At 42.2% G+C, this 25,679-nt stretch overlaps 1 protein-coding gene across 1 annotated transcript in view; it reads left to right on the forward strand.

Annotated features, from left to right (window-relative positions):
* The first annotated feature begins 2,310 nt into the window (after positions 1 to 2,310).
* LOC112241649 (inositol hexakisphosphate kinase 1) overlaps positions 2,311 to 25,679 on the forward strand; it is a 105,782-nt gene continuing 82,413 nt past the window's right edge. Inside the window, exon 1 of the mRNA XM_042329678.1 lies at positions 2,311 to 3,103. The gene's annotated coding sequence lies outside the window, so the exon portion shown is untranslated. The remainder of the gene's footprint in view (positions 3,104 to 25,679) is intronic.

Raw genomic sequence — 25,679 nt, forward strand, 5'->3', positions numbered from 1 at the left:
CAGAGAGTCAGTTAGAATCCAGGAGCATGGTCTCTGGAAGCCAGCAGTCATCATCCAGCCAGCTGACACTGAATGACAGAGAGTCAGTTAGAATCCAGGAGCAGGGTCTCTGGAAGCCAGCAGTCATCATCCAGCCAGCTGACACTGAACGACAGAGAGTCAGTTAGAATCCAGGAGCATGGTCTCTGGAAGCCAGCAGTCATCATCCAGCCAGCTGACACTGAACGACAGAGAGTCAGTTAGAATCCAGGAGCATGGCCTCTGGAAGCCAGCAGTCATCATCCAGCCAGCTGACACTGAAAGACAGAGAGTCAGTTAGAATCCAGGAGCATGGTCTCTGGAACCCAGCAGTCATCATCCAGCCAGCTGACACTGAAAGACAGAGAGTCCCAGGGGCATGGTCTCTGGAAGCCAGCAGTCATCATCCAGCCAGCTGACACTGAACGACAGAGAGTCAGTTAGAATCCAGGAGCATGGTCTCTGGAAGCCAGCAGTCATCACCCAGCCAGCTGACACTGAACGACAGAGAGTCAGTTAGAATCCAGGAGCATGGTTCTGGAAGCCAGCAGTCATCATCCAGCCAGCTGACACTGAAAGACAGAGAGTCAGTTAGAATCCAGGGGCATGGTCTCTGGAAGCCAGCAGTCATCATCCAGCCAGCTGACACTGAACGACAGAGAGTCAGTTAGAATCCAGGAGCATGGTCTCTGGAAGCCAGCAGTCATCACCCAGCCAGCTGACACTGAACGACAGAGAGTCAGTTAGAATCCAGGAGCATGGTCTCTGGAAGCCAGCAGTCATCATCCAGCCAGCTGACACTGAACGACAGAGAGTCAGTTAGAATCCAGGAGCATGGTCTCTGGAAGCCAGCAGTCATCCAGCCAGCTGACACTGAACGACAGAGAGTCAGTTAGAATCCAGGAGCATGGTCTCTGGAAGCCAGCAGTCGTTATCTAGCCAGCTGACACTGAATGACAGAGAGTCAGTTAGAATCCAGGAGCATGGTCTCTGGAACCCAGCAGTCATCATCCAGCCAGCTGACACTGAACGACAGAGAGTCAGTTAGAATCCAGGAGCATGGTCTCTGGAAGCCAGCAGTCGTCATCCAGCCAGCTGACACTGAACGACAGAGAGTCAGTTAGAATCCAGGAGCATGGCCTCTGGAAGCCAGCAGTCATCACCCAGACAGCTGACACTGAACGTTCATATCACGTCCGCACCGCAGAAGGAGCGGTGTACCGCCGTACTGAACACAAGAGAACAACACACTGATGAGACGAACTGTTCCCCTGAAAGAGAACGTAATGGACTAAACACACACACACAGCACAACATACACCATACTTACCTGCAACACCACAAGAACTGTTGACTGACACAGAAGCATGCTCAGCATCATATCGCACAAGGTCAGGAAGAGAGGTCAAGCCCAGAGCTGTCCCTAGACCTGTGAAATGTCAAAGGGTGTAGGCGGATCGCTGCCCTAAAAGAGTTCCAGACTGTAAACTTGTTATTGAAAGTTCACTTGAAATGCTTTGGTATTGTATTTGTTTGAAATGTTAAGATGTTATTTCTACAGTGAAAGCTGAGTTGCTGAGAATCCCTTGTTGGAAAAGTAACAGTATGTTGGATCATTGTTTCAGAGTCTATGTTGATTCAGTTGGTGTAGTATGCAATATAAATGGTTCCTTATCTTGAGTTCAAACTACAGAGCATGTTTTCAAAAGAAAACTTTAGAATATGTAAACATTTTTCTTTTGTTTTAAAAGAAGGGGGGTGTAATATTCATATGTGTAAACATACTGAATTGTAATTGGATGCATTTTACCGCCATATCATACTGTGCTATGATTGGTTAAGACGACCCAAATGGTTAGGTCATGGGCAGTTTGATCCTGGTTGGCGATACGTGAGCATGACAGTTAAAGCTAGCTAATAAAGAGCCACGTTAAGAAATATCCTGTAGTACTGCATTTTATTATTTTTTACAAATTGTTCAAAGCAAGACAACAGCATCATTGGAATGATTTTATTGTCATTGCAGGCAATCTCAACGCTGTGTGTTACAGGGAAGACCTCCTCCTCCCTCACGTGGTACCCTTCCTGCAGGCTCATCCTGACATGAATCTGACCAGTCACTTTAATTTTATTTTAAATCGTGTGCGTGTGTGTGTATTCTTTAGAATAAAAAAAATAAAATACAATTTATTGAATAAGTAAAAGTTATTTTTTTATGGAGCGGATTTATTTAGACGTTTATTTAGAAACGAATGATTCAGAAAAAGGCCACCGGAAGTTGCGAACTTCACCACCCAGCGCTGTCGCTAGGTGACAACAGCGCTACATCAGGAAATTATACGACTCGCAGTGTCCAAACATTTTATTTTATTATTTTTAAACATTTCTTGGGTTACAAACTGATTCACAATTGTATAGAATTAGCTACTGGTTGCCAATTTTTATTCAAGCTACATTGTGTAGATAGCTAGTCGTAGCTTAGTAATGTTATGAGGGTCGATGTTACGGCCTGACATTATTATTGGGTTGAGTCGTGGTTTCAGACGAGAGGGACACACACACACATATATATATATATATATATATATATATTGTTGTCCAAATTGAAATTGAAGGACCCAAATTAGGTAGCTATTGTGCTAACCCAGGGGCTAACTTAACAATGCCAGAAGCGAACTGGCTACCAACTAGCTAGCCAAGCGAACGTACAGTAAATTACCTAGTTAATGTACTCCGATATTTAGCTACGCTAACTGTTAGCTAGCTAAGGGTTAACCAGAGTACCGTTAGATAACTAATGTTAGCTAGCTAACAGTTAGCTGGATACTTGGTCTCAGGTTGCAAGTACATTTCTATTGAGCTACATTAACGTGAGTTACCCAGATCAAGGTAACGTTAGTTATAGTTAGTTTGCTAGTCTAGTCAAACTGCAGTCACACAGGCTACACGTTAGCTGCTAGGTACATTAAAAAATATATATTTTCGGGAACGACAACTTCATTCAGGGGTCTGTCATTGTTTGCCTTTCTATCTGGGATTTCACCGATTTGCTTCCATCTGTTAAACTGAGGATTCACAAAACCTGGTAAGTAAACAACGTTTGCTAACGTTGGTTTAATGTGTAAATAACTTAGCTGTGAAGCTTGCATTGTCATAAACGTTTGTTTGCTAGCTATCTGGCTGAGGTAATCTGAAATATATTGGTTTATTAACATACATATTTTGGTAACAAGGCTAGTTAGCTATGTGACTAACGTTGTTTATCTATCTAGCTAACGTCAGATGATCCACGAACAATGGGATCAGCTAACTACTTTACAATATAAAGATCTTTGCAATGTTTTTTGTTGTTACTGCAATGTCTGTGATAGCTAGCTAATGTTAGCTTAATTATAAACATGAACCGTGATTGTTATATAACGTTAGCTAACTATAGACGGCAGTAACGTTAAATAGCTGCTCTTGTCATGTCCAGTATCTGTTCTCTAGTATCATCAGTATACAGTGGCCCGTCATACTCTGCCCTTGAAATGACTGGCAAGTCTGGTGGACCTCTGCCTGAACATGGATTCATATGTTCCGTTGTTACCTTACTTGCTCCTCTTATATTTTTAATGAGAGAGAAAGACAATAGCAGCATCAGTGTCATTAGGAACTCTTGTAAACTGGCAGGCCAGGCTGACTGACAGACATCCAGAGAATTCCCATCCCCTCTCTGCCCATGTCAACACCTCCAGGCTTCAATCCTCTAGCCCCCCCAGCCCTCTCTCAACATCACCACAGACCTAGGGTTGTTGCCTGCCTCCCCGCTGGGCCGTGCCTCATCAATTAGCATTCGTGTCACCTGTCGAATGTGTCTTTTTCCATGCCGAACCACTTTCCAAATACAAAAAAATAAAAATGGTATTGGTCACATACACAAGGTTAGCAGATGTTATTGGTCACATACACAAGGTTAGCAGATGTTATTGGTCACATACACAAGGTTAGCAGATGTTATTGGTCACATACACAAGGTTAGCAGATGTTATTGGTCACATACACAAGGTTAGCAGATGTTATTGGTCACATACACAAGGTTAGCAGATGTTATTGGTCACATACACAAGGTTAGCAGATGCTATTGGTCACATACACAAGGTTAGCAGATGCTATTGGTCACATACACAAGGTTAGCAGATGCTATTGGTCACATACACAAGGTTAGCAGATGCTATTGGTCACATACACAAGGTTAGCAGATGCTATTGGTCACATACACAAGGTTAGCAGATGCTATTGGTCACATACACAAGGTTAGCAGATGTTATTGGTCACATACACAAGGTTAGCAGATGTTATTGGTCACATACACAAGGTTAGCAGATGTTATTGGTCACATACACAAGGTTAGCAGATGTTATTGCGAGTGTAGCGAAATGCTTCTAGTTGTGCAGCAGTACCCCCCTTCTGGGTGACCTCCCTTGTGTACTGAAGCTGACAGTGGTATAGAAATGGTGGTGTAGCCTAGTGGTTAGGGGCGGCAGGTAACCTAGTTGGGCCAGTAACAGCAAAAGGTTGCTGGATCGAATCCCAAAGCTGACAAGGTAAAAATCTGTCGTTCTGCCCCTGAACAAGGCAGTTAACTCACTGTTCCCCGGTAGGTTGTCATTGTAAGTAAGAATTTGTTCCTAACTGACTTGCCTCGTGAAATATAAGGTAAATAGTAACTAAAGGCTGCCTCTCCATGCCGTTTGGTCCTAGGCTTTGGGATAGTTAAAAGGCTGCCTCTCCATGCCTCTTGGTCCTAGGCTTTGGGATAGTTAAAAGGCTGCCTCTCCATGCCTCTTGGTCCTAGGCTTTGGGATAGTTAAAAGGCTGCCTCTCCATGCCTCTTGGTCCTAGGCTTTGGGATAGTTAAAAGGCCTGAGGGACCTACTGGGTACATAACTTAAAAGCATGTCTGATATGTATTGGGGTGAACAATCATGGATTGATTTAAAAACCAATAGAATAATCCTAAAATGAATTCCAAATGACACAAGCACCCAGTGTAGAAACCTTTAAACAGGGTTTAATGTGTGCTCTCCGTCTGGTCTTTGTAGGTACCCATGTGTGTTTTGCAGTTGACCAATGGCTTTATTGGGTAGACCAGGCGTGAGAGCATTACAGTAGTCAAGCCTGTTTGTAATAAAAGCATGGATGAGTCTCTCTCTGTATCAGCCTGATAGAGAAATGATGGAACAATACTGTATCCATTTTAAACCATTTCAGTTGAAACATGCAATGATTCCCTTCATTTATTAGGATATCTGTGGTAGTTGTGAACACATGCCTGCTGTACTAGTGAGATTATGATTTATTAGCCACTTTATTGGACATTTGCACACAAGGCCCAACCTGAATTTTGACTTCCTCCTTTAACCCAACCCCTCTGAAAGATACATACACACATAGGTTGTGGAGAGTTTAGGGGGGCTGCTGTTCTTGTGGGCGGTTTAGTGCCTAGGATTTGATACCAGCAACCCTCTGGTTCCAGCTCATTTCCCACAATATTTTTTTCCCTTCGGACCCGGGATTCGAACTGGCAACCCTTCAGTTGCTGTCTCTCCTCTCTAACTGCTAGGCATAAATACGAATTAGTCAGAAAGTGTGTGATGAAACTCTATTGTAGTTGCTATAACTGTTGATGGGAAGACACACACAGAGGCTTGGATATAAAGTCACAAGCAGGTTGTGGGGAAGATTACAGGATTGTGGGTAATTGCTTAGGGCTCATTGCACAAATCAGAAGCTGCTTTCTCTCATCCGGTCTCCCGACTCTGCATATCCTGGAATGGTTTACCACGAGTCAACACACACGACCGATGTAGGCACATCATGGATCCCTCCCTAATGGCACCCTATTCCCTATATAGTGCACTACTTTCAACCAGGGCCCAAAGCCCATCATGTATGCGTCCCATATTGCACCCTATTCCCAATGTAGTGCACTATTTTCGACCAGGGCCCATAAGGAAGAGGGTGCCTCTAATAACTGTAACTTCCTCCTTTGTCTTCCCACATGAGTGCTGTTGTTTTGTCAGTGCACAGTAACATCATGGACACTTCCCAAATGGCACCCTGTGTCCTATGTAGTGCACTTCTTTTGACCAGAGCTCCATTTGGGACGGAGTCGTTGAAGACGGACTGACTGGTCAAGCAGAAGCAGGGTGAAGACAGACTGACTGGTTAAGCAGAAGTAGTGTCTAAGCCATGGTGTTTTTATATGGGCTGGAAAACCACCCTGATAGCTGAAGAGATGCTGTTGGTGCCTTTCAATCAATCTCACACACACACACACACACACACACACGGAGCTCTGTTTGCTGTGGTGGTTAAGGTCAGGGCCTGTCAGTTATCTGATTTATCAGTTCTGGTTGGCTGTTTCTGTGGCTGTTTATCAGGGCTGGCCGCAGGGCCTAAATTAACTTTATGGGACACCAGCCACTCACATTTTTTTACCAGCAAAAATAACACCCCCGCTAACATTACACCAACAAAACACAAAAAATGGACGAGCATGCTTTGTAGTATTTTAGGTGTATAACTAGTAAGAAGTAATGTGCTGTATTGTTTAATTAAATTCTTTTGTGACCTTAGTTTTTCAACAAAAATATCACAGATAAGACAATGTTGAAGGGCCGGAGGTTACCATGGTGCGGCAGGGTAGCCTAGTAGTTAGAGCGTTAGACTAGTAACCGAACGGTTGCAAGTTCAAATCCCCGAGCTGACAAGGTACAAAATTGTCGTTCTGCCCCTGAACAGGCAGGTAACCCACTGTTCATAGGCCGTCATTGAAAATAAGAATTTAGTTCTTAACTGACTTGTCTAGTTAAATAAAGGTAAAATAAATGCTAATGCAACTCAAGTCTTGTTTGTGTCTGTGAGATTGAGAGTCTGACTAGATGTTTTTTTTGTTTGTCGCACCATTCTTGGTAAACCCTAGACACTGTTGTTTGTAAAAAGCCCAGGAAGCCGGACGTTTCTGAGATACGGTAACCGACGATCATACCACGCTCGGTCACTTAGGTCACTCGTTTTGCCTATTCTAACGTTCAATGGAACAGACCCTTTACTCAGTACTTTGTTGAAGCACCTTTGGCAGATCCTCTCAAGCTCTGTCAGGTTGGATGGGGTGCATTGCTGCAAAGATAGTTTCACGTCTCTCTATAAATATTCAATCAGGTTCCAGTCTGGACTCTGGCTGGGCCGCTAATGGACATTGAGAGACTTGTCCCGAAGCCACTCCTGCGTTGTCCTGTTTGGAAGATCAACCTTTGCCCCAGTCTGAGGTCCTGAGTGCTCTGGAGCAGGTTTTCATCAAGGATCTCTCTGTACTTTGCTCCGTTCATCTTTCTCTTAATCCTGACTAATCAGGTTTCCTCCCGACGTGACGCTTGGCATTCAGGCCAAAGATTTTAATCATGGTTTCCTCAGACCAGAGAATCTTGTTTCTCATTGTCTGAGAGTCCAAGGTGCCTTTTGGCAAACTCCAAGTGAGTTGTCCATGTGCCTTGTTACTGAGGAATTGGGGGTGCAGTCGAAATGCATTGTTGCAACTTGGGGTCTGGCTTGCTATGCAGCCTGCGTGACTTAGGAGAGGTGCTGCTCAGCTTGCTTGCAGCAGGGGATGGGCAGGGACCGGGGTATAAAAGCATTGCCACTTAGGGAACTCTGCCGTAGGTTATCTATCATCCCATCTGGTAGTGCCTGTCTTCACTGCGGCAAATCCATGTAAAGAAGCTAGCCAAGATAGCCCGCTAATTTAGGCTGTTTTTCTACACTCCCTGTCCATGTCTACAACAACTCCATTAAACAACAGCCTACCAGATGGCTGCTCATTGTAGCCGTCTCCTTCTCATTGTAACTAACTTAATTCCCGTAATTGTAATTCTATTTTGATGTACGGTGCCTTCAGAAATTAATCACATCCCTTGACTTTTTAGCAGTGAGGGAGAGTGGGTATGCAGTCCCTGATGAGTCTTCTGTTGTTAGATTAGATGTTACATTGGAGCAGCATGCCGAGCGAGCAAAGTTGATGCATTTGTATAATTTCATGAAACAGAGGACCAGTCTGGGTAGGCTTTTACAAGTTTACTGTCACGCAGCCTCTGAGTGCCAGAGACGACACATACAGCACAGCTTCGTGACTGTCATGCTTGCAGATTTACAGCAAATACCAATTCTACCAGCACTACTTTTTTCCCTTGTGTGATTTATTCATTTATTTATTTATTTGCACAGATTTGATATCATTTCACAAACTGTTGCGAGCTGTTTTAAACGAATCCAGGGTCGCTAATTATTGGTTTGAGAAACAACGTTGTTCAGTCACGTTACCTAGCTGACAACCTGCTAACTTGACAATCGGTCTAGGCTAATTTGATTGGCCCAGGAAGAAAGGAAAAGAGTCTGCTTCTCATGAGATGTGTTTCAAAAGTAGGATTCATATAGGTGTGATTCATATAGGCCTTAATGGAAGATTTAACAATATCAAAGGTAGGATTCATATGGGTGTGATTCATATAGGCCATAATGGAAGATTAAACTATATCAATGGTAGGATTCATATAGGTGTGATTCATATAGGTGTGATTCATATAGGTGTGATTCATATAGGTGTGATTCATATAGGTGTGATTCATATAGGTGTGATTCATATAGGTGTGATTCATATAGGTGTGATTCATATAGGTGTGATTCATATAGGTGTGATTCATATAGGTGTGATTCATATAGGCCTTAATGGAAGACTAAATTATACTGAACAAAAATATAAATGCAGCTTGCAACAATTTCAATGATTTTACAAAGTTACAGTTCATATAAGAAAATCAGACAATTGAAATAAATTAATTAGGCCCTAATCTATGGATTTCACGACTGCAGGGGCTCAGACATGGGTGAGCCTGGGAGGGCATGGGCCCACCCTCTGGGGAGCCGGTCCCAGTCAGTCAGAATACTCCTCAGTTTCATCAGCTCTCTGGGTGGCTGGTCTCAGACAATTCCGCAGGTGAAGATGACAGATGTGGAGGTCTTGGGTTGGCATGGTTACATGTGGTCAGCGGTTGTGAGGCCAGTTGGACATATTGCCAAATTCTCGAAAACACCATTGGTGGCGGCTTATGGTAGAGAAATGAACATTAAATTCTCTGGCAACAGCTCTGGTGGACATTACTGCAGTCAGCATGCCATTTGCACGCTCTCTCAACTTGAGACATCTGTTGCATTGTTGTGTGACACAACTGCACATTTTAGTGGCCTTTTTATTGTCCCCCAGCACAAGGTGTACCTGTGTAATGATCATGCTGTTTAATCAGCTTCTTGATATGCCACACCCGTCAGATGGATGGAGTATCTTTAGAACTGAGAAAGGCTGACGAACAGGTATGTTAACAAATTTGTGCATTTGAACATTTGAAGTGTTTGTGCGTAAGGAACATTTATGGGATGTTTTATTTAAGCTCAAGAAACAATGTTGCATTAGATTTTATATATATATATATATATACACTATACAAAAATATATTTCTGGTGCTCCTTCAATTCAGTTTTGTACCTACCATTTTTTAAAGTTGGGAGCAGTGTGTGCTTGTGGGAGAGAGTGATGTGTGTATTTTGAGGGAGGGAGAGTGTGTGGCTCTGTTTACTGAAGAGTTAAGGTTTTACACCGTGTTTTCACCTTACTGCCACATTGACTTGCAGATCATCATGCTTGTACAGTACATTCCTGTCCTCCCATTCCTCCATCTAAATGACAGGTATGAGCAAATATGATCAAATCAGACGTTCTGTGGACTATTATAATATACAGTGTGAAGTTAATTCAATATGTGTTGTGTTCACTAATGGTGTGAATATCAGTGACCAGTGTGAAGTTGTGTTTTACCTGGTCAGCTCGGGGATTTGATCTAGCAACCTTTCGGTTACTGGCCCAACGCTCTAACCACTAGGCTACCTGCCGCCTGTTTGAATCGTCAAACAATTGTGCCCATCCCTAGTCAGTGTGAATGGCGTTAGCCTGGATTCACACTTTGTCCCCTAATTCCTAGATGGCCGTCAGTTATGATTAGCTCAATGCGTCCAGTCGGCGTGGCAGCAGATCAGTCAGGTGATAATTGTGGAGTATGGTAGTGACACAGAAGTCTAATATGTCCCTGGGTCTGTCCCTGGGTCTGTCCACGGGTCTGTGTCTGTCCACAGGTCTGGGTTTGTCCATGGGTCTGTCCACGGGTCTGTCCACGGGTCTGGGTTTGTCCACGGGTCTGGGTCTGTCCACGGGTCTATCCCTGGGTCTGTCCCTGGGTCTGTCCACAGGTCTGGGTCTGTCCCTGGGTCTGTCCCTGGGTCTGTCCATGGCCCTGGCCTGGCTGCAAACAGGACTGTCGCCACACTGAAGAGGCTTAGAGGGTTCACGTCTCTTGAAATCTCTCTCGAATACTATAGTAATTAGGACAATAATATCTGCAAAAATGCGTTCAGACCCCAGTCCTTCCTAACTACAGGTTATTGAATGTGCTCATTTGACTATTTCTCCAGCAGGGTTTCTCAGAGAAAGCCTCCACTTCTATGTCAAAGATAATACAACAAAAACAATACTACAATCTGCAAAAACCCTCCATCAATTAGTGTAGTTGTATGTACAGTATTTTTATTTTACTACATTATTTATACTATTGTTAATTGTAAATACTACAGTGAATACTGCATTATTTATACTCTAGTTAACTGTAAATACTACAGTATGTAAACTGTAAGTTCTACAGTATTGACTGTGGTGTTTTTGCTCACTTTAGTCTGCAAAAACACAGGTGAATACTAAAGTATTTATACCATAGTATACTATACATTTTTTTTTCATGTGGGTTGGATTGGGGAATTTACTGGAGGTAGACTGAAACTGGCTGTACAGGAAGGAATGCAGTTTGTTATGTCACAGAAATACAAGGCTTTAATCCCTCCCCCTTTTTGAACGCTGAGCATTGGATGGTCTGTTAAACTGAGTGCCACTCAGTTCTATAGGACTAAGAGGACTAAGAGTTCTATAGGACTAAGAGTATGGACTACCACGGCATGGCTAGCTCTGTACTGACAGAAGAGTGGTGAACAAGGGGTGTTCTTAACTGCTGGATGCGACTGTACTTCTCTGGTCATAAGAGCTAGGACTTGTCAGACGAGGATGCCACAATGATCAGGTTAAGAGACTGTTTTATTTTATATGTACAGATGTAGGATCTTAATTGGACCTATATTGTCAAAGCAACATCAACATTTTTAATGTTTAGTCCATGAAGTTGCTTGATCAATAGTTAGGCTATTAGCTGGCTAAAAATGGACTTTGTGAAAAGTGCAATCCTGTGTGTGTTAGTGTGTTTTCAGTGAATGTATGTAAATCACACAGCTCATTTGCATTTCCTGCGGCGTGGGAAAATTCTCAACAAAACGTTTTATGTTGATTTGAGTCATTTAGCAGACGCTCTTATCCAGATCATCTTACAGGAGCAATTCGGTTTAAGTGCGTTGCTCAAAGGCACATCGATAGTCGGCTCTGGGATTCTCAAACCAGTGTCCTTTCGGTTACTGGCCCAATGCTCTTAACAGCTAGGCTGATCAAATGAAGATCCTACATCTGTAGCTACTTCAGTCGTGTCTTTTTGTTTCTGGTCTAGATAGTGTTAATGCTTAATTGAACAGCGGGACTGGTGTGAATTTTTCCTTCTCTAAAAATAGCTTTGTGATGTTTGGGATGGATGTTTGGGATGGACTCTGAGGTCGTAGATTGACTTGGCTACTCTTAATTGTAGGCTAGGGTATATTTCATATCCATTGCGCCGACACCGACCGGAAGGCAGGTTTTTTTCTAATATAGTCGGGCAAAGCAGTGTCAGATCATTATGGTTATTATGGACAAATATTGTGCGATATTAGAGTCATCGACAGTCTATGAAGAAACAATGAAGTGAATGTGTTCTGGGCAGATGTTCTTTCACTAACCTGCTATTTCTATATAGGGTTGTTCCATTTAATTTCAATCCCTTTTTGACCACACCCATTTTTGATTTGAACAAAACTTTCCATACACATTTGCCAAGTGGTCAAAGTGACATTTTGGACCTGAATGCCAAAATTTTCAGGAGATAAGAGGTGCTCAAAGTTGACCCATTTTGCATACCCCACCATACCATGAGACATCCATGTCTTCAACACTGGAAAATATAAACCGTTGAGTTTGATATCATTTAAAGAGATTCTCCGGTACTTTTTGTATACTTTTTAGCCAGCAGTTCTGAAAGCAGCGCTCACGAGCCAAAAGGGGTCCCCGAAAAGTGGGTACTCTGTCATGTGTGCAGAGACCGTATGTGCAGCACTCTGTTGTGTTTGCCTCTTGCTAGCTGTCACTCAAAGGGCGAGGGGATGAAGCGCATTGGCTGGAACTTGGATTGACAAGGGGTTGGCCCAAGTGGGAGGAAAATGTAGGGAAAATTGCACCTCACAGCTTCCAGTAAACGGTCGCTTTTAAAGTAGGGATTTCGTGGCTAATTGAGGTAAATTGTATTTCAGCTCATAGAGTATGCATGTATAAACTACACAATGACAAATCCAGCCCAAAGCGGGAGGTAAAAAAAATACTAGTCGTGTGATCTATATATACACCAACATTGCCGTTTAAAAAAAATATATAGATAAAATATTTATGCCGTTTAAAATATTATATGTATATCAGTCAAAAGTTTGGACACCTACTCATTCAAGGGTTTTTCATTTTTTTTAAACCAATTTTCTACATTGTAGAATAATAGTGAAGACATCAAATGATAAATAATAACACATGTAATCATGTAGTAAGCAAAAAAAAAATTACAAATCAAAAAAGATTCTTCAAAGTAGCCACCCTGTTCCTTGATGACAGCTTTGCACGAGCTTGGCCTTCTCTCAACCAGCTTCATGAGGTAGTCACCTGGAATGCATTTCAATGAATAGGTGTGCCTTGTTAATAGTTAGTTTGTTGGATTCCTTTCCTTCATGTGTTTGAGCCAATCAGTTGTGTTGTGACAAGGTAAGAGTGGTATACAGAAGATAGCCCTATTTGGTTGATTAACGTTTCCATCCTCAGAAATTGTAGCCCAAATAAATGCTTCAGAGTTCAAGTAACACACACACACATTTCAACATCAACTGTTCAGAGGAGACTGCGTTCTGAGGGCAAAAGGGGGTGCAACTACATTTTGGGAAAGTGTTCCTAATGTTTTGTACACTCAGTGTACATACACCATTTAAATAATCTACACACACACAGAGAGCAATCGGCTCAGGCAGATTCAGCTCAGACCTCCAACTGCAGCAGATTTGAATTTAGAAGGGAAAATGGAAAAAAAAATATATAATTGTGCATTGAACCGAATCTCATCGATTTGTTCCTCTAATGAAACCGAATCACACCGAATTGTTTCAAACTCAATGTATTGTGCCTGTATCGTACCAGAGCCCATGTATCTTAGATACGTATCCAATCGCCTTGGTAGAGAATGATGCACATCTCTAACGTCTATGATTGGTTCAGGTATTGTCCCGTCGTCTATGATTGGTTCAGGTATTGTCCCGTCGTCTGTGATTGGTTCAGGTATTGTCCCGTCGTCTGTGATTGGTTCAGGTATTGTCCCGTCGTCTGTGATTGGTTCAGGTATGGTCCCGTCGTCTGTGATTGGTTCAGGTCTGTTCTGGACCAACCAGGTGTGGTCTTGTTTGGTGGCTGAGCTCATTAAAATAATCGCCAGTCTGTAGAATAATACCCAAATATGCAACAGGAGCATATTAAATATTTCTACCTTTCTTGTACCTATTTAGGACACATCACCATGAAGAGAATGACATTCATATCCATCATTATGTATTTCTGTGTCGTACAGATCACGGAAGCAATGATGTAATTCTGATTGTTACCGGGTGTTAATCCATTTAATTTACTGTAGTTAAATAATCAAAAGAGAGAGAGAGAGATTTTTTATTCAAGGTGTCATGTCATAGTTGACATCCCTTTTTTAATAAAAAAATAATAATCTTAATTTAGAGCAGATATTTAACTGAGTTTTTGGAAAAATGTCACAAAATAATGTTTTGTTACCAAACTTTGTATCTGCAAAGTTCTTCCATGTGTTTTTGTAAAATGTTTAGTGTAAATTGTTAGTCTTTGTTCGTCGAGAAATAAATATTTTTTGTTTGGGATACATTTTAAGTCCCCGTGGAATTGCCCTCGACAACTGTGTATGGGTGACTCGAGTCTTGGTGACTGACAGAATATTAGTTGAGTCAATTGGCAATGGGTGTGTAACTTTTCCCAGTACTTTAGTGCACTATTTTGGACCAGGGCCAACACCAGGGAATAGTTTGCCGTTTGAACGTCAAGTAGAGACATACTGCACCCGCTGCATCCAAGGAGATGGTCGTTTTCAACATCATCCTGGCAATTTTTGTTTTACTTAAAGCTAGATGTATGCTTATGACACACTCCCTGATATAATACCTTTGGTACCACTAGTTATTAGCCAGCTTGGTAAAGTAGGTTTTAAACTCTTTCAACTCTGAACTGTCGGAGCACGCTGCCATAGAGAGACATTAATGCTTTCCTCCCAACGCAGCCATCTGTTGATCACCAAAGAATGTGCCTGTAGCCTTTTCCCATCTAGATAAATCTAACAGCTACTCAAAGCATTGAGCTATATTTGAGATTGCCATTAATTTCCACCCATGCCTATTTGCACACTGCATCTCATATTGACCTGTTAGTCAATATCTCTCTCAGGGAGAAAGTGATTTTAGCCTAGCTGCCTAGATGTCAGCCATGGTGGCCAATGGTCAGTGGGCAGCACATGGAAAGGCTGTGAACTTTTGAGGTAGAATCAGTCACTGTGTCATAGGCTGCACTATATCCTTTATGATCGTTTGTAGCTCGGTTGGTAGAATGGTGCTTGCACCACCTGGACAGTGGGTGCGATTCCCAGAAATACCTGTACGTTAAATGTATGCATTCATGACTGTAATTTGCTATGAATAAAAGTGTCTGGAAAAATGGCATATATTAGATGTCTGTCTACATGTGTCTATGGTTATAATATACTGAAGCATTTGGAGGAAAATCCCAGAAATCCCAGAAACCTGGCAAGTTTCTGGGTGGTACAACTTTAATTTGGAGACTCGCGTTCTGTTCCTGGAAGTCATTGGTTGTTCTACGGATCAACTGTGGTCCTTGGCGCGGCCTGGTGTGGACATCCTGGCCTGGCCTGCTCTGCTCTCTCTAGTAGGCTGATAGAAATAGCTGCTAATCTGGACCAGGATGTTACTGCAGTACATAGAGTTGGATAGAGAGCGCACCTGGAGCAAAGCCCGTTTTAGAATGAGCAGTGCCGTTTTTGAAGGCTTTCACCATTTTGAAGTCATCAGCTCGGGGGGATTATTTACAAACTGCCAATATACTCGGAAGAAGAACCAAAAAATAAGAAATGTACTACTTTTAAGATAGTTTAATGGCTCTTTCAAAGAAAGCCCCATGGTAAGGATTGGAGTTGTCATCTTTCCATATCTATGTTCCAGTCTAATGTCGTGGATCCTCAGCCTTCCTGTCCCGTTGATGATGTAAGTGCTTAGTTAGAGCTCCACAAATCTCATTTGCGAATGCGTAGCAGCCACAACCCACATCCTGGATCCAACTGCATCGGATGGAAAATCTTAAAATGCACAGCAAGCAGAGATTACTGTTGTTTGTGTGAACAAATGAAGCCTTCTGTCTCCCATTCCTTTTCATGTTGTTGTAGGTGTTGGTTTGGCTGTAGCAATGCATTACAAACCCCTCTTGACTTAAATTGACACACATCAGATCTGTTAATATGAACACATAAGAGTCTAATCCCTGTCTAAGCTTGGGTAGGGAGGGGTTTCTGCTAAACTATATGGAATTGTTTTAAGAAGGTCGTACCAAGGATCCTTTTTGATATTTGATTTAGAATACGAAGACCCCTTGAAGTATCGAAAAAATATAAAAACATTATTTGATGAAAAATGTCAGTACCGGCAGATGTGTTAATGTTAATGTCACTGAGTCAATACCGGCAGATGTGTTAATGTTACGTCACTGAATCAGTACCGGCAGATCTGTTAATGTTAATGTCACTGAGTCAGTACCGGCAGATGTGTTAATGTTAATGTCACTGAATCAGTACCGGCAGATGTGTTAATGTTACTGAGTCAGTACCGACAGATGTGTTAATGTTACTGAGTCAGTACCGACAGATCTGTTAATGTCACTGAGTCAGTACCGGCAGATCTGTTAATGTCACTGAATCAGTACCGGCAGATCTGTTAATGTTAATGTCACTGAATCAGTACCGGCAGATCTGTTAATGTTAATGTCACTGAGTCAGTACCGGCAGATCTGTTAATGTTAATGTCACTGAATCAGTACCGGCAGATCTGTTAATGTTACGTCACTGAGTCAGTACCGACAGATCTGTTAATGTTACTGAGTCAGTACCGACAGATCTGTTAATGTCACTTAGTCAGTACCGGCAGATCTGTTAATGTCACTGAATCAGTACCGGCAGATCTGTTAATGTTAATGTCACTGAATCAGTACCGGCAGATCTGTTAATGTTAATGTCACTGAGTCAGTACCGGCAGATCTGTTAATGTTAATGTCACTGAATCAGTACCGACAGATCTGTTAATGTCACTCACTGAGTCAGTACCGGCAGATCTGTTAATGTCACTGAGTCAGTACCGACAGATCTGTTAATGTCACTGAGTCAGTACCGGCAGATCTGTTAATGTCACTGAGTCAGTACCGACAGATCTGTTAATGTCACTGAGTCAGTACCGGCAGATGTGTTAATGTCACTGAGTCAGTACCGGCAGATGTGTTAATGTTACGTCACTGAGTCAGTACCGGCAGATCTGTTAATGTCACTGAGTCAGTACCGACAGATCTGTTAATGTCACTGAGTCAGTAACTCTGTTAATGTACTGAGTCAGTACCGACAGATCTGTTAATGTCACTGAGTCAGTACCGGCAGATCTGTTAATGTCACTGAGTCAGTACCGGCAGATGTGTTAATGTCACTGAGTCAGTACCGGCAGATCTGTTAATGTCACTGAGTCAGTACCGGCTGATCTGTTAATGTTACGTAACTGAGTCAGTACCGACAGATCTGTTAATGTCACTGAGATCTCTGTTAATGTACTGAGTCAGTACCGGCAGATCTGTTAATGTACTGAGTCAGTACCGGCAGATGTGTTAATGTTACGTAACTGAGTCAGTACCGACAGATCTGTTAATGTCACTGAGTCAGTACCGGCAGATCTGTTAATGTTACGTAACTGAGTCAGTACCGACAGATCTGTTAATGTCACTGAGTCAGTACCGGCTGATGTGTTAATGTACTGAGTCAGTACCGGCAGATCTGTTAATGTACTGAGTCAGTACCGGCAGATCTGTTAATGTAACGTCACTGAGTCGTTGTAGATGAAATGCTAGGTGATATTGCCTAAAAAACACATTTCAAATTCATGAGCGATTCACAATATAGATAGAGCCTGTTTTTAAAAAATGTTTTTTTAACGTTTTCTCTAAATATTTTTTGTTGCACAATTAAAGGTCAAATACACTGCATTAAAAACAGTCAGCAATAATCAAATTAATTTAGGACTTGTGAAGTTATACCTAGGCTGAATATAAGCCTTCCACAACCATCAGACCCACTAATCATTCAATTATTCTATCAAAATAGTTTAACCTTTTTTTTTTTTGCAATAATCACTGATAAGACTTTCAAGTTTGTCTATGAAACATGATATATATTTTTTGTAACAGATTTAACCAGAACCATGCGTAATGCACATTCACTAATTAGGTCTAACTTGTAGAAGCAGGCATTATAGATCATTAACCCAGGTCTCTTAAACAATCTGTCAAGCACAAGTCCACGTGCTAGTGAGTAGCCAGCTTATCTTTAATTTGTAAAGTATAGCCAACGTGGATCTATTTGCTAGCTAACAAGGTTGAACAGTTATCACACCCTTCTGTCCGTCTCCAACTGAACAGCTTGTCCACTTTCTGTATTTCACAACGTTGAAATCATGTGGCCTACCATATTTCTCAGAACGAGAACGAGTTGTCGATTCCTTAAAAAAAATAAAAAAATGTTTTCTGCTTATTGCACATTTATAAAACGCAGACTTAGACAGCTTGTATAACAGTCTTTGTCTGAAATGCTGCAAGCGGTACTCGCTGCCACGATACCACTTGCGTCAAACTGAGCTTTCATTTTCCAGAATCAATGTTCATTGATTCTCTCGTTTTAGTAGTGTCTGCTCTGTGTCCAACTTGATTAGTCGAGACATAAAAAATAAATAAAGGCAATTATAATTTCTACATCTATTCTGGTAAAATAATGTGTGTGTGTGTTTTGTGTCCATAAGACACATTCTGTGTTGGAACGAACCTCAAATGCAAATAGTGAGTTGGAACCTCTTGTCAGAGAGGAAGATGTGATCATCTTTGTTGTGAGAGTGGCAACGGAGGGGCTTGGGGTGTGTGTGTGTGTGAGAGAGAACCAGAGGCAGAGGTTTCACTTCTCGCTAAAATCTCATTTAAAAAAATTAAATTAAAAAAAGGAGAGAAAGAAAACATGTTGGACTATCGTACAAAAGCATCATTTGGAATGAATGTAATTGTATATATTGCCCAGCTCTATGGGAATGAGGTACAGTGGGGCAAAAAAGTATTTAGTCAGCCACCAATTGTGCAAGTTCTCCCACTTAAAAAGATGAGAGGCCTGTAATTTTCATCATAGGTACACTTCAACTATGACAGACAAAATTAGAAAAACAATCAAGAAAATCACATTGTAGGATTTTTTAATGAATTTATTTGCCATTATTTGGTCAATAACAAAAGTTTATCTCAATACTTTGTTATATACTTTGTTATATACCCTTTGTTGGCAATGACAGAGGTCAAACGTTTTCTGTAAGTCTTCACAAGGTTTTCACACACTGTTGCTGGTATTTTGGCCCATTCCTCCATACAGATCTCCTCTAGAGCAGTGATGTTTTGGGGCTGTTGCTGGGCAACACGGACTTTCAACTCCCTCCAAAGATTTTCTTTTGGGTTGCGATCTGGAGACTGGCTAGGCCACTCCAGGACCTTGAAATGCTTCTTACGAAATGCTTCTTCAACCATAATTTGCAAATAAATTCATTAAAAATCCTACAATGTGATTTTCTGGATTTTTTTGTTGTTGTTAATTTTGTCTGTCATAGTTGAAGTGTACCTATGATGAAAATTACAGGCCTCATCTTTTTTAAGTGGGAGAACTTGCACAATTGGTGGCTGACTAAATACTTTTTTGCCCCACTGTAAGTCTGGAGGCATATACCTCTTTTGCCAGGATTTTTGGACTCCATTTTGTTCATGATTGTATGATGTCATCAGCATCGCCTTAGGTCTTGACCTTCCAGGTCAGTACAGTATTTCCATATGTTAGTATCAGTGTGAATACTGCTGTCCTGTTAACATCAATTCATCCACTGTGATGATGTACAATTTGTTCTTCTTTTCACATTCTAAAGTTCAATCTATTCTACTGGGAGACAAACTATGTTTTTAAGCAAATATGTGTCTGTTGACAAAGTGATTCCATCCAGAGACAGATGTGTCCTTCTATATTAGGCCCTCTAAAACCCATGAGAATACTGTGTTTACTGACCAACGTCCCTGAGGGGGGAGGGGTGTGTGTGTGTGTGTGCTGTGTTGACAACAGCGTTGTTTAGTCTGTGGGAGAGAAGCGTCTGTGGCTCTGGTTGATCAATAGGGCAACAGGGACCGTACCATCGTGATACTTAGCTACTGATACAATGTGTTGCCATTCTCCTGATTCTATATGTAGGGCCCTATATAATCTGCGATGCAGTGAACGCGGAAGGAATCCCATCATGCAGACATTTTAAAAGGGAATTCAACAGTGTTAAAACATGTATTTAATAGGACTGGTCTATTGTTTGGTCGCAAACAAAATGATGATTGGTGCACAAGACACTTGTCTGATTTGTGCCTGTCTGATTTGTGCCTGTCTGATTTGTGCCTGTCTGATTTGTGCCTGTCTGATTTGTGCCTGTCTGATTTGTGCCTGTTTGATTTGTGCCTGTCTGATTTGTGCCTGTCTGATTCGTGCCTGTCTGATTCGTGCCTAGTGGACTAGTACCAAAAATAAGACCATTTTATAACAATTGAGCTTTCTCCCATGTTGGATAGAGGTCACAGTCCGTGGCCTTTTCCTAGCCCATGTTGCTACGTGCATAATAGCAACGTTAACCAGCATATTGGTGTTGAGAACAATGTGGTGGAGGCAGCAGCAGAGAGGAGAGGAGAAAACAGCCCATGTCTTAATTGAGGAGAGAGGAAACCCCAACTGAATTAGGTCTACAATCAATAGTCGTAACTGGTAATAAATGCACCTGGCTTTATAAATCTACAGAAATAAGACCGATCCTGCTTCTGTTTCCTGTTGGAGTGTTTAACAGCCTACTGATTCCGTGAGCTCCAAGCTGCATGCAACCACAACGTGTCAGACTAGGAAATTTAAACAAATTAAGCTGTTTTGAATCTTTGCTGTAATAAATTATTTACGTTTTTTTTGTTTTTTTTGTAACAGACTGGTTTTAGTTAGCATTTTATTTAATTATAAGTAATACAGCAGGTAGCCTAGTGGTTAGAGCATTGGGCCAGTAACCAGCAGGTAGCCTAGTGGTTGGAGCGTTGGGCCAGTAACCAGCAGGTAGCCTAGTGGTTAGAGCGTTGGGCCAGTAACCAGCAGGTAGCCTAGTGGTTGGAGCGTTGGGCCAGTAACCAGCAGGTAGCCTAGTGGTTAGAACATTGGGCCAGTAACCAGCAGGTAGCCTAGTGGTTGGAGCGTTGGGCCAGTAACCAGCAGGTAGCCTAGTGGTTAGAAAGTTGGGCCAGTAACCAACAGGTAGCCTAGTGGTTAGAGCGTTGGACCAGTAACCAGCAGGTAGCCTTGTGGTTAGAGCGTTGGGCCAGTCACCAGCAGGTAGCCTAGTGGTTGGAGCGTTGGGCCAGTCACCAGCAGGTAGCCTAGTGGTTAGAGCGTTGGGCCAGTCACCAGCAGGTAGCCTAGTGGTTAGAGTGTTGGGCCAGTCACCAGCAGGTAGCCTAGTGGTTGGAGCGTTGGGCCAGTAACCAGCAGGTAGCCTAGTGGTTAGAACATTGGGCCAGTAACCAGCAGGTAGCCTAGTGGTTGGAGCGTTGGGCCAGTAACCAGCAGGTAGCCTAGTGGTTAGAACGTTGGGCCAGTAACCAACAGGTAGCCTAGTGGTTAGAGCGTTGGACCAGTAACCAGCAGGTAGCCTTGTGGTTAGAGCGTTGGGCCAGTCACCAGCAGGTAGCCTAGTGGTTGGAGCGTTGGGCCAGTCACCAGCAGGTAGCCTAGTGGTTAGAGCGTTGGGCCAGTCACCAGCAGGTAGCCTAGTGGTTAGAGTGTTGGGCCAGTCACCAGCAGGTAGCCTAGTGGTTAGAGCGTTGGGCCAGTCACCAGCAGGTAGCCTAGTGGTTAGAGCGTTGGGCCAGTCACCAGCAGGTAGCCTAGTGGTTAGAGTGTTGGGCCAGTCACCAGCAGGTAGCCTAGTGGTTAGAGCGTTGGGCCAGTCACCAGCAGGTAGCCTAGTGGTTAGAGCGTTGGGCCAGTAACCGAAAGGTTGCAAGATTGAATCCCCGAGCTGACAAGGTAAAAATCTGTTGCTCTGCCCCTGAACAAGGCAATTAACCCACTGTTCCCTGGTAGGCCATCATTGTAAATAAGAATTTGTTCTTAACTTCGTGCGTCGAGCCATCCCGGATCCGGGATCATGAATACAGCCTCAAGCTCATTACCATAACGCAACGTTAACTATTCATGAAAATCGCAAATGAAATGAAATGAATATACTAGCTCTCAAGCTTAGCCTTTTGTTAACAACACTGTCATCTCAGATTTTCAAAATATGCTTCTCAACCATAGCAAAACAAGCATTATTTGTGTAACAGCTAGCGCAGCTAGCGTAGCATTTAGCGTTAGCATCAGCAGGCAACATTTTCACAAAAACCAGAAAAGCATTCAAATAAAATCATTACCTTTGAAGAACTTCAGATGTTTTCAATGAGGAGACTCTCAGATAGCAAATGCTCAGTTTTTCCTGAAAGATTATTTGTTTAGGAGAAATTGCTCCGTTTGGTGCGTCACGTTTGGCTACCAAAAAAAAAACAAATTCAGTCTTCAAAACGCCGAACTTTTTTCCAAATTAACTCCATAATATCGACTGAAACATGGTAAACGTTGTTTAGAATCAATCCTCAAGGTGTTTTTCACATATCTCTTCATGATATATCGTTCTTGGAAGCCTCCTCTCTCCTCTCAATCACTGGATGACTGCGTGCAGCTTGTAGATTACGCACCAATTTAGACAAAGGACACCGGGTGGACCTCTGGTAAATGTTGTCTCTTATGGCCAATCTTCCAATGATATGCCTACAAATACGTCACAATGCTGCAGACACCCTGGAGAAACGATAGAAAGGGCAGGCTCATTCCCAGCGCATTCACAGCCATATAAGGAGACAATGGGAAACAGAGCTTCAAAAATTCTGCCCATTTCCTGGTTGAAGTTTCATCTTGGTTTTGCCTGTAGCATGAGTTCTGTGGCACTCACAGATAATATCTTTGCAGTTTTGGAAACCTTAGAGTGTTTTCTTTCCAAAGCTGCCAATTATATGCATAGTCGAGCATCTTTTCGTGACAAAATATTGCGCTTAAAACGGGCACGTTTTTTTTATCCATAAATTAAAAGAGCGCCCCCTATATCCAAGAAGTTAACTGACTTGCCTTTTTGAATAAAAATATATATATTTTAAAATGTTTTAAATTGAATGTTTACACTGTTGTACCCTGATGAAGACAGCTTGTTTGTCGAAACGTTGGTTATTAGGTTATTCAATTATTGCATCTGAGCTCCTAGAGTGTGCGGCTCTCCTTTAATTTTTCAAGTGTTCTACTCCGCTAGCCAGCACCTCGCCTAAATTGGTGTGCGTTTCTTTCGCCTCTAGTTTACACTGTTCCAAACAGAAAGAGTAATGGTAGGCCAAGCTTTCTAAAAGGATCAGTTATGTTCAGGGAACTCCATCCATATGAGCGTTGGTGGACACTTACAGCTGGAACAGCACCATCTAGTGGTCAGAACTAGGTAATATCAGGATGTAAGATTTTTTATTTGATTTATTTCACCTTTATTTAACCAGGTAGGCTAGTTGAGAACAAGTTCTCATTTGCGACTGCCACCTGGCCAAGATAAAGCGTAGCAATTCGACACATACAACAACACAGAGTTACACATGGAATAAACAAAAACATACAGTCAATAATACAGTAGAACAAAAGAAAACAATAAGTCTATATACAGTGAGTGCAAATGAGGTAAGTTAAGGAAATAAATAGGCCATGGTGGCGAAGTAATTACAATATAGCAATTAAACACTGGAATGGTAGATCGGCAGAAGATGAATGTGCAGGTAGAGATACTGGGGTGCAAAGGAGCAAAATAAATAAATAAATAAATACCAGTATGGGGATGAGGTAGGTAGATAGATGGGCTGTTTACAGATAGGCTAAGTACAGGTGCAGTGATCTGTAAAATGCTCTGACAGCTGGTGCTTAAAGCTAGTGAGGGAGATGTCAGTCATCAGTCATGGGCAGCAGAGAACTGGAAGGAAAGATGACCAAAGGAGGAATTGGCTTTCGGGGTGACCAGTGAGATATACAGTGCCTTGCGAAAGTATTCGGCCCCCTTGAACTTTGCGACCTTTTGCCACATTTCAGGCTTCAAACATAAAGATATAAAACTGTATTTTTTTGTGAAGAATCAACAACAAGTGGGACACAATCATGAAGTGGAACGACATTTATTGGATATTTCAAACTTTTTTAACAAATCAAAACTGAAAAATTGGGCGTGCAAAATTATTCAGCCCCTTTACTTTCAGTGCAGCAAACTCTCTCCAGAAGTTCAGTGAGGATCTCTGAATGATCCACTGTTGACCTAAATGACTAATGATGATAAATACAATCCACCTGTGTGTAATCAAGTCTCCGTATAAATGCACCTGCACTGTGATAGTCTCAGAGGTCCGTTAAAAGCGCAGAGAGCATCATGAAGAACAAGGAACACACCAGGCATGTCTGAGATACTGTTGTGAAGAAGTTTAAAGCCGGATTTGGATACAAAAAGAAGCTTTTCCCAAGCTTTAAACATCCCAAGGAGCACTGTGCAAGCGATAATATTGAAATGGAAGGAGTATCAGACCACTGCAAATCTACCAAGACCTGGCCGTCCCTCTAAACTTTCAGCTCATACAAGGAGAAGACTGATCAGAGATGCAGCCAAGAGGCCCATGATCACTCTGGATGAACTGCAGAGATCTACAGCTGAGGTGGGAGTCTCTGTCCATAGGACAACAATCAGTCGTATATTGCACAAATCTGGCCTTCATGGAAGAGTGGCAAGAAGAAAGCCATTTCTTAAAGATATCCATAAAAAGTGTCGTTTAAAGTTTGCCACAAGCCACCTGGGAGACACACCAAACAGGCTCTGGTCAGATGAAACCAACATTGAACTTTTTGGCAACAATGCAAAAGGTTATGTTTGGCGTAAAAGCAACACAGCTCATCACCCTGAACACACCATCCCCACTGTCAAACATGGTGGTGGCAGCATCATGGTTTGGGCCTGCTTTTCTTCAGCAGGGACAGGGAAGATGGTTCAAATTGATGGGAAGATGGATGGAGCCAAATACAGGACCATTCTGGAAGAAAACCTGATGGAGTCTGCAAAAGACCTGAGACTGGGACAGAGATTTGTCTTCCAACAAGACAATGATCCAAAACATAAAGCAAAATCTACAATGGAATGGTTCAAAAATAAACATATCCAGGTGTTAGTATGGCCAAGTCAAAGTCCAGACCTGAATCCAATCGAGAATCTGTGGAAAGAACTGAAAACTGCTGTTCACAAATGCTCTCCATCCAACCTCACTGAGCTCGAGCTGTTTTGCAAGGAGGAATGGGAAAAAATGTCAGTCTCTCGATGTGCAGAACTGATAGAGACATACCCCAAGCGACTTACAGCTGTAATCGCAGCAAAAGGTGGCGCTACAAAGTATTAACTTAAGGGGGCTGAATAATTTTGCACGCCCAATTTTTCAGTTTTTCATTTGTTAAAAAAGTTTGAAATATCCAATAAATGTCGTTCAACTTCATGATTGTGTCCCACTTGTTGTTGATTCTTCACAAAAAAATACAGTTTTATATCTTTATGTTTGAAGCCTGAAATGTGGCAAAAGGTCGCAAAGTTCAAGGGGGCTGAATACTTTCGCAAGGCACTGTACCTGCTGGAGCGCGTGCTTCGAGTGGGTGCTGCTATGGTGACCAGTGAGCTGAGATAAGGCAGGGCTTTACCTAGCAGAGACTTGTAGATAACCTGTAGCCAGTGGGTTTGGCGACGAGTATGAAGCGAGGGCCAACCAATGAGAGAGTACAGGTCGCAAT

The sequence above is a fragment of the Oncorhynchus tshawytscha genome, linkage group LG02 (assembly GCF_018296145.1).
Source record: "Oncorhynchus tshawytscha isolate Ot180627B linkage group LG02, Otsh_v2.0, whole genome shotgun sequence".
In the NCBI taxonomy this organism is placed as follows: Eukaryota; Metazoa; Chordata; class Actinopteri; order Salmoniformes; family Salmonidae; genus Oncorhynchus; species Oncorhynchus tshawytscha.